Below are 15,698 nucleotides of genomic sequence, written 5' to 3' on the forward strand. Positions count from 1 at the left end.
TGTCTCCGCCAGGATGTGTTCACCATGTACACATCTGTGTACCTGAAACACACACCCCTAGAGACATCCCTCCAATGCTGATTTCCTGGATCCTGGGTCTGGTGCTCAGGTCAGGGGTGTCTGTGAACCGTGCCCTCCACGGCGCACCCCACAAAGGGCCTCGTGGCTCATCCCGCAGTCCACAGGTCTGGACGGATGGCCACTGACGAGACCCCCTTTCCTTTAGAGAGGATCTGACAATCTCTGGACATCACATGCGTCTTCCTGAATGTGGAGAGGATGGCTGCCCCAACCAAGGTATCCCAGAATGTGGCTTTGCTTTGTTTGCTCCCACGCTCCATGCGGTGAACGAGTGGATGCTAGAGCGTCCCACCAGGCAGGGGCCAGATGGGGTGATAGTGGCTTTAAGGCATGATGGAATGTCCTCCTCCCTGTGAGGCTGGCCACTAGGGCCTGGCCTTCCCCTCTGGCTTCTCATTTGTTCTCTCCTTTTCTTTTCTTTTCATTTTTTTTTTTGACAGAATCTGACTCTGTCACTCAAGCTGGAGGGCAGTGTCACCATGATCTCGGCCCACTGCAACCTCTACCTCTCAGGTTCAAGCAATTCAGCTGCCTCAGCCTCCTGAGTAGTTGGGATGACAGGTGCCCGCCAACACTCCCAGCTAATTTTTGTATTTTTAGTAGAGACAGGTTTTCAGTATTTTGGCCAGGCTGGTCTCGAAGTCCTGACCTCAGGTGATCCACCTGCCTTGGCCTCCCAAAGTGCTGGGATTGCAGGTGTGAGCTGCCGGACCCAGCTTACTCTCTCCTTCTCTAGAAAGAACTGGAAGCCGCCTCGGGCGTGGAGGTGTTTGACTGCTTTACCATCATCCTGCACATTTTCCGCTGCAACACCTGCATGAAGGAGGCCTGGCTGCAGATGGCCCTGGTGGAGATCCCGCTCCTCAGGTACCTCGGGACGCCCAGGCCAACCATCACACTCACCCCGCAGCCCCTCCATTCTGTACTCACGTGTTTGGTGGTTCTGGGGGTATATGAGAGTAAGAAAAGCACCGTGGGAGCACTCTCTCCTCACCCCACCCCACTCCCCACTAGGTAGGTCCCCTCGGCCTGGGATACTCCTCACTCACAATGCATGAGCTACACACCCAGTGGGACCCCAACACCAGCTCCTCCCTTCTGCCCAGAGGCCCCACTAATTCACAGGTTCTGGGCTTTAGGATGTGGACCGATCTTTCTGGGGGCTACTGTTGACAATCCACTACAGTTGTATCCACTTCTCTCTGGAGGCTCCTTCCTGCCTCTCCCAGCTCCTGGGGGTGCCAGGTGTCCCTGGCTTGCGGCCGCATCACTCCAGTGTCTGCCTCCATCTCCACGTAGGCTCCTCTTCTTTGTCTGAGTCTTCCCTTCTGTCTCCTAGAAGGACACTTGTCATTGGATTTAAGACTTTCCCTAATCCAGCGTGACCACATCTCAAGATCCTTAACTAATTTCATTTGCAGAGACCTTATTTCTAAGTAACGTCCCATTCATAGGTCCTGGGGAACAAGACATAAACATCTATTTGGGGCATCACTATTTAACCCAGTAAAATGGAATCATCCAGTTACCTCCAGAAGCTCTCAGGGAGGATCCTTCCTGACTCTCCCAGCTCCTGGGGGTGCCAGGTGTCCCTGGCTTGTGGCCACATCACTCCAGTGTCTGCCTCCGTCTCCACGTGGACTTCTCCTCTGTGTCTGTCTACAATTTTGTTTTTTTTGAGACGGAGTCTTGCCCAGTCACCCAGGCTGCAGTGCAGTGGCTGGATCTCAGCTCAGCACAACCTCCACCTCCCAGATTCAAGCGATTCTCCTGCCTCAGCCTCCCAGGTAGCTGGAACTACAGGTGCCCACCACCAAGCCCAGCTAGTTTTTTTATATTTTAGTAGAGACGAGGTTTCACCATGTTGGCCAGGATGTTTTGATCTCCTTGGCCAGGATGGTTTGATCTCCTGACCTCATGATCCACCTGCCTTGGCCTCCCAAGGTGCTGGGATTACAGGTGCGTGCCACTGCGCCCGGCCCTCCCCTTCTGTCTCCTAGAAGGACACCTGTCATTGGATTTAAGACTTACCCTAATCCAGGGTGACCTCATCTCAAGATCCTTAACTAATTACATTTGCAGACACCTTATTTCTAAATAACGTCCCATTCACAGGTCGTGCGAAACAAGACATAAACCTCTATTTTGGGCATCACTATTTAACCCATTAAAATGGAATCATCCAGTTCCCTCCAGAAGCTCTCAGGGAGGACCCTTCCTGCTTCTCCCAGCTCCTGGGGTCTCCAGGTGTCCTGGGCTTGCGGCCTCCTTCACCTTCACCTCGACCTCTGCTGGGAGGGAGAGAGCTTCCCTGGAGAGTGAACCCCTCCTGTTCCCATGCCAGGTCGAACCTGAAAAGGGACATTGACCCACTTCACCGAGGAGGATCCCGCTCCCGCTACATCATGGGGTCAGGTAATTCTGGCTGGGTGCAGCACCCCAGGGCATCCTGAGAACGTGGTTGTCAGCAGCTGCCCTGAAGGATTCCAACAGGGTGGGGGCCGGCTGGGGGCTCCATCTCCTGGTCACGTCTGTGGAGACAGGAGATGGTGGTGGTTCTGTGAGGTTTTGCTGACATAAGTAGACACAAAGTGTGGATTGAAACAGCAGGAATCTGTGCACACCCATCCTGGAGACCAAAAGCCTCTAGAGGCTCCTTCTGCCCCTCCAAGCTCCTGGGGGCGCCAGGTATCCCTGGCTTGTGGCCACATCACTCCAGCCTCTACCTTTTAAGAAGGACATGGATCTTTGCATTCAGGCCCAACCCTAACCTAGGATGATGTCTTGAGTTCGTACAAAGATGGTATTTACAAATCAGGTCCCATTCCCAGGTTCTGGGACTTAGGATGCCAAAGGAGCCCCATTGAGCCCCCTCACGATGACATCCCGGCTGTGCCCCGCTTAGACGCCTCCGTAGTGCTCAAGCCTTTTTCTTTTTGAGATGTAGTCTGGCTCTGGCCCAGGCTGGAGTGCAGTGGCACGATCTCAGCTCACTGAAAGCTCCACCTCTCGGGTTCAAGCGATTCTCCCGCCTCAGTCTCCCGAGTAGCGGGGATTACAGGCGCCCACCACCACACCCGGCTAATTTTTGTATTTTTAGTAAAGATGGGGTTTCACCATATTGGCCAGGCTGCTCTCGAACTCCTGACCTCATGATCCACCCACCTCGGCCTCGCAAAGTGCCAGATGACAGGTGAGAGCCACCGCGCCCGGCTGAGCGCAGCCCTTTCTCAGGGAAAGGGAGTGTTGGGGCCACTGCCGGGTACGCGGCAGGGCCCCTAAATGCTGCAGCAGGAGGAGCAGCCCCCGCGGATGCTCGGTGGCACCTCCCGCTCCCATGCCTTTCCCGGCCTGGCTCACCGCCCTGTCTGGTGTGTTTTTAGGAGAATCGTTCATGTAGGTGCTGCAGCGTCTCCTAAAAGAGAAGAAGGCCAAGTTGAGGAAGGCCCTGGACGGGCTTCAGAAGAAGAGGCACCTGCTGCGGCGGCAGCGTGCAAGACGTGAGTTCCCCATGGTCTCCGTGGTGGGGTACACCAACTGCAGTGAGCATGCACCCAGGGGAGGGGGTCCCATGGTCTCTTGGTGGGGTACACCAGCTGAAGTGACCATGTACCCAGGGAAGGGGTTCCATGGTCTCTGTGTGGGGTACACCAGCTGTGGTGAGGACTTGCACAGGGAGGGGGCTCCCCGTGGTACATACACCAGCTGTGGTGAGGACTAACCCAGGGAAAGGGGGTCCCGTGGTCTGCATGGTGGGTACAGCAGCTGTGGTGACAATGCCATGTACCCCATCCTCCCATCCACAGCACCACCACCCCATCCACACACCCACGCTTCTACACCACCACCTCCCTCCATCTACACCATCTTCCCATCCACACCATCTCATGTTCACCTGTCTACACCACCAGCTCCCCTGTGTCTACACAGTGGCCCTGCTGCATCCGGCCTGAGAGCAGCCGCAGTGGCTTAGTCCTGCATATCGTGTGTGGCCCAGGGGTGCCTGGGGAGCTCAGGGACCTGGCACCCAGGGTGCCGCTGCCCAAGAGGGTGCTGTGGTCTCCACTCTGAAGACCCAGGTGTGGCTCTGCCTGAGCCCCTGATCTCCATGCCCTCCGAGGGAAGATCATCCTGATGAAGGCACTGACAGGAGACACGGACTTGCAGCCGCGGGATCAGCTGTTTGCCACGCTAGACGTTACAGCCCACGTGGGGACGCTGCCCTCACGACTGACCGTCCTATACGTGGATGCCGTCGGGTTCTTGTCCCAGCTGCCACATGGCCTCATCGAGTCCTTCTCTGCCACCCTGGAAGATGTGGCCCACTTGGTGAGTCAGGGCTGCAGGTGGCTGTGGAAACCCACTGAGACAGAGGCTGGGGTCTCAGACACCCACTCGGACCACGGGCCGGGGTCTTGGACACCCACTGAGACCGGCTGGGGTCTCAGACACTGACTCAGACCAGGGGCCGGGGTCTCAGACCTCACTCGGACCACGGGCCGGGGTCTTGGACACCCACTGAGATGGGCTGGGGTCTCAGACACCCACTCAGACCAGGCGCTGGGGTCTTGGACACCCACTGAGAGAGGCCGGGGTCTCAGACCCCACTTGGACCAAGGACCAGCCCTTGGACGCCCACTCAGCCCACTGGCCAGGTTCTCAGACACCCACTGAGACCAGGGACCATCTCTGAGACACCCCATCAGCCAAGGGGCCAAGCCCTCGGACGCCCACTCAGACCAGGGGCCAGGCTCTGGGACACCCGCACCACTCGGGGCAGAATAACAACTGTCTCCTCGGCCTCAGATTTAGTGTCCCACAAGCATCCCTTGACCCTGGGGCCGAGGCTGAGCAGTGGCCCCAGTGTCACCCACACTCAGCCACCGTGATGAGCCCATATACACAGGGCCGGGAGCAGCAGCTCACGCCTGTCATCCCAGCACTTTGGGAGGCCGAGGTGGGTGGATCATTTGAGGTCAGGGGTTCGAGACCAGCCTGGCCAACATGGTGAAACCTTGTCTCTGCTAAAAATACAAAAATTGGCCGGGCATGGTGGCAGGCGCCTGTAATACCACCTACTGGGGGGGCTGAGGCAGGAGAATCACTTGAACCCAGGAAGCGGAGGTTGCAGTGAGTTGAGATCGTGCCGTCACACTCCAGCCTGGGTGACAAGAGCGAAACTCTGTCTCAAGAAAAAAGTAAAACGATTTCACAGTGGGATGAAGCCACCCAAAGCATTGAATGAGGAAGCAGTGGCTGGCAGGTGGCAGTTGAGTGGTCATTTGTGGCACCACCTTGTTTGTGGGTCTGGGGGTGCTGACTTGTCACCTGTGCCATGGGAGGCGAGGTATGTGGAGTTGGGTGGGGCTCCGTCCAGTGTAAACCCAGCACCACCATCCTGGGGTGTCCAAGGGCCTGCACATGGGGGTAGCTGCCACCCCACCCTGGCCTTGGGACCTCGTGGGAACCCCTCTCCCGGGCCTGCCTGCAAGCTTGGTGGGGTTGGGGCTCTGACTGCATGCCCGGCCCTTGTAGGATCTGATCCTGCACATGAGGGACGTCAGCCACCCCAAGGCGGAGCTCCAGAAAGCCAGCGTCGTGTCCATGCTGCACAGGCTGCGGCTGCCCACCCCGCTCCTGGACTCCATGCTGCAGGTTCACAAGGTGGACCTGGTGCCCGGGTGAGTCCGGCCCTGGCACCCACACTCGTCTCACGCCTTCTCCTGCAGTCGCTGGAGACCCTGCCCTCGTGTGAACTGCTGACCACTGGCACACAGGCTGACGCAGGGAGAATGGTTGAACCCAGGAGGCAGAGGTTGCTGCCCCAGCCCGTGTCTCGTGGGCAGCTCACTCCTGGGGACCCTGCTTTCCACAAACATCTCCTTTCCCTGCATGCGCTCAAGCCACATGGGGAGATGCCACCTCTCCTCATCTGAACCTCAGCAGTGACACTCAGGACACCAGGAGCTTCCCCAGGCTGTGCCCCACGGGTGGCTGACTCCGGGACCCCTGCTTTCTGCCAGCCTGTGGCCCTGAGGCTGAGCGGACTCTGTGGCCTCCCCACCCTTGCAGATACCACACCACGGAACCCAACGTCGTGCCCATGTCTGCCCTGCTGGGACACGGACTCCAGGAGCTGAAGGCTGAGCTCCACACGGCGGTGTTGAAGGCCACGGGGAGACAGGTCCTCACCCTCTGTGTCCGGCTGGCTGGGGGCCCAGCTCAGGTGAGCAGCAGCCTCCTGGCATGGGAGAGGGGATGGTGTTCTGGTGGCCTGTCTCTGGCTCAGAAAGGGCTCCTTTAGGGTGCAGAAGGACCTGTGGAGTCCCCGAAAGCTTTAGGATGCAGAGACAAGGTGAGAAATTTCTGAATGATTTCGCAGCAAATGTGTACTGTGGAGTCAGTGTGCATACAACAGGCACCTAATCTGTACTCACCGACACTCAAACGCTATAGGACTCCCTACCAATAAGAAAGCAGGCTCCAGCTGGACACGGTGGCTTACGCCTGTCATCCCAAGACTTTGGGACCCTGACGTGGGCAGAAAACCTGAGGTCAGGAGTTCGAGACCAGCCTGGCCAACACAGTGAAACCCCATCTCTACTAACAATATAAAAATTTGCCAGGCGTGGTGGTGCATGCGTGTAATCTCAGCTACTCTGGAAGCTGAGGCAGGAGAGTCACTTGAACCTGGGAGGCGGAGGTTGTAATGAGCTGAGGTCACAGAACTGCACTCCAGCCTGAACGACAGAAAGCTCTGATCAATGAATGCTTTGGGGTAAGATTTTTTTTTTTTTTTTTTTGAGGTGGAGTCTCACTTTGTTGTCCAGGCTGGAGTGCAGTGACCGATCTCAGCTCACTGCAACCTCCACCTCCGGGGTTCAAGTGATTCTCCAGCTGGACACAGAAGCTGACACCTGTAACCCCGAGAATTAGGGAGGCCGAGGCAGGAGGATCACCTGAGCTCAGGACTTTGAAGCCAGCCTGGGCAACAGAGTGGGATCCCCATCTCTACAAAAAATAAAAAATTACATCACACGCAATGGCTGACGCCTGTAATCCAACATTTTGAGAGGCCAAGGCAGGTGGATCACTTGAGGTCAGGGGTTCGAGACCAGCCCAGCCAACATGGTGAAACTCCTTCTCCACGACAAATACAAAAATCAGCCAGGCCTGGTGGTGGGTGTCTTTAATCTCAGCTACTCAGGAGGCTGACCCAGGAGAATGGCTGGAACCTGGGAGGTGGAGGTAACAGTGAGCTGAGATTGAGTCATTGCATTCCAGCCTGGGCAACAGAGCAAGACCCTATGTACAAAAAAAAAAAAAAAAAAAACCAGGAGGAAAGATAGAAAGCTGGCCAGGGGCTGTGGCTCACGGGCACAGTGGCTCACACATATAATCCCAACATTTTGAGAGGCCGAGGCAGGTGGATCGATTGAGCTCAGGAATTTGAGACCAGCCTGGGCAATATCGTGAAACCTCTTTACTAAAATACAAAAAATTAGCCACCTGTGGTGGTTCGTGCCTGTAGTCCCAGCTACTCAGAAGGCTGAGACGGGAGAATCACTTGAGTCCTGGAGGCGGAGGTTGCAGTGAGCCGAGATCGCACCACTGCACTCCAGCCTGGGGCAAGACTGTCTCAAAAAACAAAAACAGCTCTGATCAATGAATGGTTTGCGCTAAGGTTTTTTTTTAATTTTGTAATTTTATCATAGTGAGAAAATAAACTAGCATCCACATACATACATTCATGATACACCTAACTTTTTCTTTTTTCTTTTTTTGAGGCGGAGTTTCGCTCGTTACCCAGGCTGGAGTGCAATGGCATGATCTTGGCTCACCGCAACCTCCGCCTCCTGGGTTCAGGCAATTCTCCTGCCTCAGCCTCCTGAGTAGCTGGGATTACAGGCATGCACCACCATGCCCAGCTAATTTTTTGTATTAGTAGAGACGGGGTTTCACCATGTTGACCAGGATGGTCTCGATCTCTTGACCTCGTGATCCACCCGCCTCGGCCTCCCAAAGTGCTGGGATTACAGGTTTGAGCCACCGCACCCGGCCTAACTTTTTCTTAACTTTTTTTTTTAGACAGAGTCTTGCTCTGTCGCCCAGGCTGCAGTGTAGTGGTGCAATCTCGGCTCACTGCAACCTCTGCCTCCCAGGTTAAAACAATTCTCCTGCCTCAGCCTCCCAAGTAGCTGAGATTACAGGTGCCTGCCACCATGCCTGGCTAATTTTTCTATTTTTAGTAGAGACGGTGTTTCACCATGTTGGCCAGGATGGTCTCGAACTCCCGACCTCATGATCCTACCACCTCGGCCTCCCAGAGTGCTGGGATTTTTTTTTTTTTCAAGACAGAGTCTTGCTCTGTCGCCCAGGCTGCCGTGCAGTGGCACAATCTCAGCTCACTGCAACCTCTGCCTCCTGGGTTCAAGCGATTCTTCTGCCTCAGCCTCCCGAGTAGCTGGGAATACAGGCATCCGCCACCATGCACAGCTAATTTTTTTGTATTTTTAGTACAGATGGGGTTTCACCATGTTGGCCAGGATGGTCTTGATCTCTTGACCTCTTGATCCACCTGCCTCAGCCTCCCAAAGTGCTGAGATTACAGGCGTGAGCCACCACACCCGGCTCAAGTGTTGGGTTTATAGGGATGAGCCACCAAGCTTGGCTCTCTTGTTTTTTTTTTTTTTTTTTTTTCGGTGGGGAGGGCAGAGTCTGGCTCTGTCACCCAGGCTGGAGTGCAGTGGTGCGATCTTAGCTCACTGCAACCTCTGCCTCTGGGGTTTGAACAATTCAATTCTCCTGCCTCAGCCTCCCGAGGAGCTGGGATAACAGGTGCCCACCACCACACCCATCTAATTTTTGTATTTATAGTAAAGATGGGGTTTCACCATGTTGGCCAGGCTGGTCTTGAACTCCTCACCTCAGGTGATCCGCCTGCCTCGGCCTCCCAAAGTGCTGGGATTACAGGCATGAGCCACCATGCCCAGCCTCATACCTTAATTATTTTAAAAAACTGTATGACCTGAAAAAGATGCCCAATGAATTAACTTTTTTTTTTTTGACAGAGTCTCACTCTGTCTCCCAGGTTGGAGTGTGGTGGTACGATCTCGGCTCACTGTAAGCTGCACCTACTGGGTTCAAGCAATTGTCTGCCTCAGCCTCCCCAGTAGCTGGGATTACAGGCACCCACCACCATGCCCAGCTAATTTTTGTTATTTTCAGTAGAGACAGGTTCCACCATGTTGGCCAGGCTGGTCTTGAATTCTGGACCTGATGATCCACCCACCTTGGCCTCCCAAAGTGCTGGGAGTACAAGCATGATACCACGCCTAGATTATTATTTTTTTAAAGTCAGAGTCTCATTCTGTCATCCAGGCTGGAGTGCAGTGGTGCAATCTCAGCTCACCGTAACCTCCACCTCCCGGGTTCAAGTGATTCTCCTGCCTCTGCCTCCCAAGTAGCTGGGATTACAAGTGCCTGCCACCATGCCCAGCTCATTCTTTTGTATTTTTAGTAAAGATGGGGTTTCATCATGCTGGCCAGGCTGGCCTCGAACTCCTGACCTCATGATCCACCCACCTCAGCCTCCCAAAGTGCTGGGATTACAGGGATGAGCCCCTGCGACCGGCCTGAATGAACGTTTTCTAAAGATGCCTCCTATGTCCTGTCATGAAAACCAAATATTCCTTGGCTGCATACATGGTAATAAAATTCATCCACACATTTGACTTTAATCTCATTCATTTATTTAAATGATCTGTATGAATTCCGTGATTGTGAGGAAGAGCTGCTGAGACAGACCCCAGCGTTTTAGGATAGGGATTCGGAGCTGATGGAAGTTGGGGAAACTGCCTGTAACTTCATTCATCTCTGTGCAGCCTAGTCATGGGGTGAGGTAGCCGTGGGTACAGCTGATGAGTGCGTCTTTCTTTGTGTGTGTTTTTATTTTTTAAAAGGAGTTTTACTCTTGTCGCCCAGGATGGAGTCCAGTGATGCAATCTCAGCTCACCACAACCTCCGCCTCCCGGGTTCAAGTGATTCTCCTGCCTCAGCCTCCCAAGTAGCTGGGATTACAGGCACCTGCCATTACACCCAACTAATTTTTTTGTATGTTTAGTAGAGATGGGGTTTCTCCAGGTTGGTCAGGCTGATCTCAAACTCCCGATCTCAGGTGATCCACCCGCCTCGGCCTCCGAAAGTGCTGGGATGACAGGCATGAGCCACCACACCTGGCCACAAGTGTATCTTTCTAGATTTTGGACACCATTTCTCCATGGCGACCAGGTAGCAAAAAACAGAAGCGAGATTTCTTTTGGAAAATGAATCATGAGGTCCCAAAGAGAACCTATTCCAACATGGACTAAATCACCATTGTGAAGACCATCCTGAGAAGCTCTGATGTCTGTGGTTATACTGTGAAAGAAATGCCACACTTCCTCGGGAAGCGGGAATAAAAATGGCGGCGGGTACCCATTGACTGCCCGAGACCTTGAGCCAGCTCCGACAGGCGACAGGTAGAAAATGAGGTCTAGGCAGGATGCAGAAGCTCACGCCCATCATCCCAGCACTTTGGGAGACTGAGGCAGGCAGATCACTTGAAGTCAGGAGTTCGAGACCAGCCCGGCCAACGTAGTGAAACCCGATCTCTATTAAAAATTTAAAAAATTAGCTGTGCAGTGGCAGATGCCTGCAATCCCAGCTACTCCAGAGGCCGAGGCAGGAGAATTGCTAGAACCTGGGAGGTGGACGTTGCAGTTAGCTGAGATCATGCCACGGCACTCCAGCCTGGGCAACAAGAGTGAAATTCCATCTCAAAACATAAATAAAAATACAAATAAAAAGTTAACCAGGCACGGTGACGTGTGACTGTAATCTCAGCTACTCGGGAGGCTGAGGCAGGAGAATCACTTGAACCTGGGAGGCGGAGGCTGCAGTGAGCTGAGATTGCGCCACTGTACTCCAGCCTGGGCAACAAAAATGAAACTCCATCTCAAAAAACAGAAGAAAACAAAATGAGGTATTTCCAGGATCTGTGTGTGAAAGCGGGTATGCATAGGACTTTAATTCACAGAGGTGACTATGGCCAGCACAGAGGGGCCGTAAAAAGAACAAATTCTTCCGGACCATTCCCGAGAGAAGAGGCTGCCACCCACACAGGGCATGAGGGGAGCCTGGGTCTGGCCAGGGAGGCAGAAATCAGCACAGAACAGCCTTCAAGGGATTTCCACATGATGCGGAAGCAAGGCTGGGTCACAGGTCGGGGTTCGTGCCTATGAACAGTTCTGTGCACTCTGCTCTACGGGGCAGGCTTCAGTAGCCTCATACCCAACAAGGAATGATTTCAGGCCAGGAAAATAATTGGGTTGAGGCCAGGTGTGGTGACTCATGACTGTGAACCCATCACTTTGGGAGGCTGACACGGGTGGATCCCCTGAGGTCAGTTAGAGACCAGCTGACGCAACATGGTGAAACCGCATTTCACCTGGTGCAGTGGCTCACACCTGTAATCCCAGCACTTTGGGAGGCCGAGGCGGGTGGATAACAAGGTCAGGAGTTAGAGACCAGCCTGGCCAATATAGTGAAATCTCATCTCTACTAAACAAAAAAATTAGCTGGGCATGGTGGTGCACACCTGTGATTACAGCTACTCTGGAGTAGCTGAGGCAGGAGAATTGCTTGAACCCGGAAGGTGGAGGTTGTTGAGTGGAGATCATGCCATTGCACTCCAGCCTGGGCGAGAGAGCAAGACTCCATCTGAAAAATAAATTTTAAAAAGAAATGCCATCTCTACTAAAAACACAAAAAGTACTCTGGGCATGATTGTGGGCACCTGTAATCCCAGCTGCTTGGGAGCCTGACACACCAGAATCGCTTGAACCCAGGAGGCGGGGGTTGCAGTGAGCCGAGATTGCACCACTGCACTCCAGCCTGGGCAACAGGATAAGACTCCATCTCAAACATAATAATAGTAATAATTACCTGGGCATGGTGGTTTACACCTACAGTCCCAGCTACTTGGGAAGCTGAGGTGGGGGGATTGCTAGCTCAGGAGTTGAAGGTTACACGGAGCTGTGATTGTGTCACTGCACTCCAGGCTGAGCAACAGAGCCAGACCCCGTCTCTACAAAAAAAATATAATTAGCTGGGCTTGCTGGCTGACACCTGAGGTCCTGGCTTCCATGGGAGGTTGAGGTGGGAGGATTACCTGAGTCTAGGAGTTTGAGACCAACCTGGACAACATAGCCAGACCATGTCTCTACAGAAAAATAAAATAAGCTGGGCGTGGTGGTGCACACCTGTGGTCCTAGCAACTCTGAAAGGTAAGACAGCAGGTTCCCTGGAGCCCAGGAATTTGAAACCAGACTCTGCAACATGGTGAAACCCCATCTCTACCAAAATTACAAACATCTGCCGGGTGTGGGGGTGTGCACCTGTAGTCCCAGCTACTCGGGAGGCTGAGGGGAGAGGATCACTTGACCCCAGGAGGTTGAGGCGAAGCGAGCTATCACTGCACCACTGCACTCCAGCCTGGGCAACAGAGCAAGACCCTGTCCCTAAAAATAATTGCAAGAAATATCAAGCTGGGCGCGGTCGCTCACGCCTCTAATCCCAACATTTGGGAGGCTGAGGCAAGCGGATCACCTGACGTGAGGAGTTCAAAACCAGCCTGGCCAACGTGGTGAAAAATACAAAAATTAGCCAGGTGTGGTGGTGGCAGGTGCCTGTAATCCCAAGTACTTGGGAGGCTGAGGGAGGAGAATCGCTTGAACCCAGGAGGTGGAGGTTTCGGTGAGCTGAGATCGCGCCACCGCACTCCAGCGTGGGCGACAGAGACTCTGTCTCAAAAAAGGAAATACTGGCTTGGTGTGTGGGAGCTAGCCGAGGGGATGCTGGCTTGCACGGGGGAGGCCAGCTCCCAAGGGCATTGTTATTGGGTTTAGCAATTAGTGACTTGTGGGAGGGCCGTCTTTCTCGGGGTCTGTGAGGGCTGCAGTCACCACAGCAGGAAGAATACAGAAAAAAGTCATCCCATCACTTTGGGAGGCTGAGCTGGGAGGATTACTTTAGGCTAGGAGGTCAAGACCCCATAGAGACCAGCCTGGCCAGCACAGCAAGATCCCATCTCTATTTCTTAACAAAAAGAAAAAGAAGGCATAGGATGGGTCCCCTGATCACCGATATCTGGCCCGCACATAAGGCACAATACTTGGGACGTCGGGGGTGAACCTGCAGCCGCCGTGTCCCAGACTTAGGAAGGGTCCCTGTCAGCACCACAGCAGCTTCTGGTCGAGTGTGATGACATCGCTGACAAAGCTGTCCTCGCCGATGAAGTCTCCCGTGATGACGTTGGTGCAGTGGGACCCCGGCCTCAGGCACTGCTCCCGGACCCACGACAGCAGGCACAGCAGGTTGGGCATCATCATCTTCTCCGGGGACTCTGATGGGTGCACCAGGATGTACTGCAGGTTCTCGGTGAGGTTGACGCCGCCCACAAACAGCCCTCCTGGAACAGTGAGTAGGTGGAGACGTCACACAACCACCTGCCTCCACCCGCCCGTTTAATCCCTCTTATTCACATGGTTAGAGGTTCAGATCTCAGGAATAATGGCCCCAAAGATGTCCACATCCTAATCCCCATGTGAAAGACAGAATAATGGCCCCAAAGACAGCCACATCCTAATCCCCATGTGGGGACAGAATAATGGCCCCAGAGATGTCCAAGTCCTAATCCCCATGTGGGAGACAGAATAATGGCCCCAGATGTCCACATCCTAATCCCCATGTGGGGACAGAATAATGGCCCCAGAGATGTCCAAGTCCTAATCCCCATGTGGGAGACAGAATAATGGCCCCAGATGTCCACATCCTAATCCCCATGTGGGAGAGAGAATAATGACCCCAAAGATGTCCACATCCTAATCCCCATGAAGGAGAGAGAATCATGGCCCTCAAGATGTCCTCATCCTAATCCCCATGTGGGAGACAGAATAATGGCCCCAAAGATGTCCACGTCCGGATCCCCATGTGGGAGACAGAGAAGAACGCTGTTGTGTTCGGCACAAAGTCTGGGCCATTTGTTATGAGGCTTATAGAGTGTTGACACTGACCAGTGATTGTGAAAATTGGGTTGCTGCATAATTAGAAAAGCAAATTTTGAGGGTCCATGTAGATATGCTGAGCCAGAATCTCTGTGGGGGCAGGGCGAAGGGGGCTGCAGGCTGTGCTTGAAGGAGCTCCCCCAGGGGTAGGTAGGTTCCCGTGCCCCTGTGTTGGCCAGCTGAGCTCACTCCAAGACCAGAAGACAGCAAAGTCAGCAGAAGGTTAAGGCCAAGTTCTCTCAGTGGCTTTTAAGACTTATTTCTAGGCCGGGCACGGTGGCTCATGCCTGTCATCCCAGCACCTTGGGAGGCTGAGGCGGGCGGACCATCTGAGGTCAGGAGTTTGAGACCAGCCTGACCAACATGGTGAAACCCCGTCTCTGGCAAAAATACAAAAAATTAGTTGGGTGTGGTGGCACATGCCTGTAATCCCAGCTACTCGGGAGGCTGAGGCAGGAGAACTGAATCGCTTAAACCTGGGAGGCAGAGGATGCAGTGAGCTGAGATTGCGGCATTGCACTCCAGCCTGGGCGACAAGACTGAAACTCCGTCTCAAAAAACAAACAAACAAACAAAAAAACCGCATTTCTAAACTGTGTAACCTTATTCCTGGGTAAGGGCAAGAGACCAGGTTGACAAAAGCCTGCTCCTTTGCCCAACCTGTGAGCTGGGGTTTTTTGTTTCTTGTTTTTTTAAGACAGAGTTTTACTCTGTAGCCCAGGCTGGAGTGTATTGGCACGATCTTGGCTCACTGCATCCTCCGGCTCCTGGGTCCAAGTGATTCTCCTGCCTCAGCCTCCTGAGTAGCTGGGACTACAGGGGCCCGGCACCACGCCCGGCTAATTTTGTATTTTTAGTAGAGACGGGGTTTTGCCATATTGGCCAGGCTGGTCTCAAACTCCTGACCTCAAGTGATCCACCCGCCTTGGCCTCCCAGATTGCTGGGATTACAGGCGTGAGCCACCGTGCCAAACCTTGCTCATTTTTTTCCTTTTTTTTTTGAGACAGACTTTTGCTCTTGTCGCCCAGGCTGGAGCGCAGTGGCACAGTCTCGGCTCACCACAGCCTCCGCCTCCCGGGTTCAAGTGATTCTCCTGCCTCAGCCTCCTGAGTAGCTGGGACTACAGTTGCCTGCCACCATGCCCAGCTGATTTTTGTGTTTTCAGTAGAGACGGGGTTTCGTCATCTTGGCCAGGCTGGTCTCAAACTCCTGACCTCAGGTGATCCACATGCCTCAACCTCCCAAAGTGATGGGATTACAGGAGTGAGCCACCGTGCCCTGCCAATTTTTGTATTTTTTTTTTTGTTTTTGAAGACGGGGTTTCACCATGTCGGTCAGGCTGATCTTGAACTCACAACCTCAGGTGATCCACCCGCTTTGGCCTGCAAAGTGCTTGGATTACAGGTGTGAGCCACCACGTCTGGCCCAATTTTTGTATTTTTTAGTAGACACGGGGCTTCACCATGTTGGTCAGATGGGTCTTGAGCTGCTGACCTCAGGTGATCCGCCTG

The 15,698-nt window shown here is 53.8% G+C and overlaps 1 long non-coding RNA gene and 1 pseudogene across 1 annotated transcript in view; both read left to right on the forward strand.

Annotated features, from left to right (window-relative positions):
- LOC135271066 (putative GTP-binding protein 6) overlaps nt 1-6,385 on the forward strand; it is a 29,803-nt pseudogene extending 23,418 nt beyond the window's left edge.
- The window catches only part of LOC135271095 (uncharacterized), a 469,429-nt gene that overhangs the window by 222,270 nt on the left and 231,461 nt on the right, over nt 1-15,698 (forward strand). The gene's annotated exons all lie outside the window — the stretch shown is intronic.

The sequence above is a fragment of the Aotus nancymaae genome, unplaced genomic scaffold (genome assembly GCF_030222135.1).
Source record: "Aotus nancymaae isolate 86718 unplaced genomic scaffold, 86718_ANA_hifiasm-v0.15.2.pri h1tg000075l, whole genome shotgun sequence".
In the NCBI taxonomy this organism is placed as follows: domain Eukaryota; kingdom Metazoa; phylum Chordata; class Mammalia; order Primates; family Aotidae; genus Aotus; species Aotus nancymaae.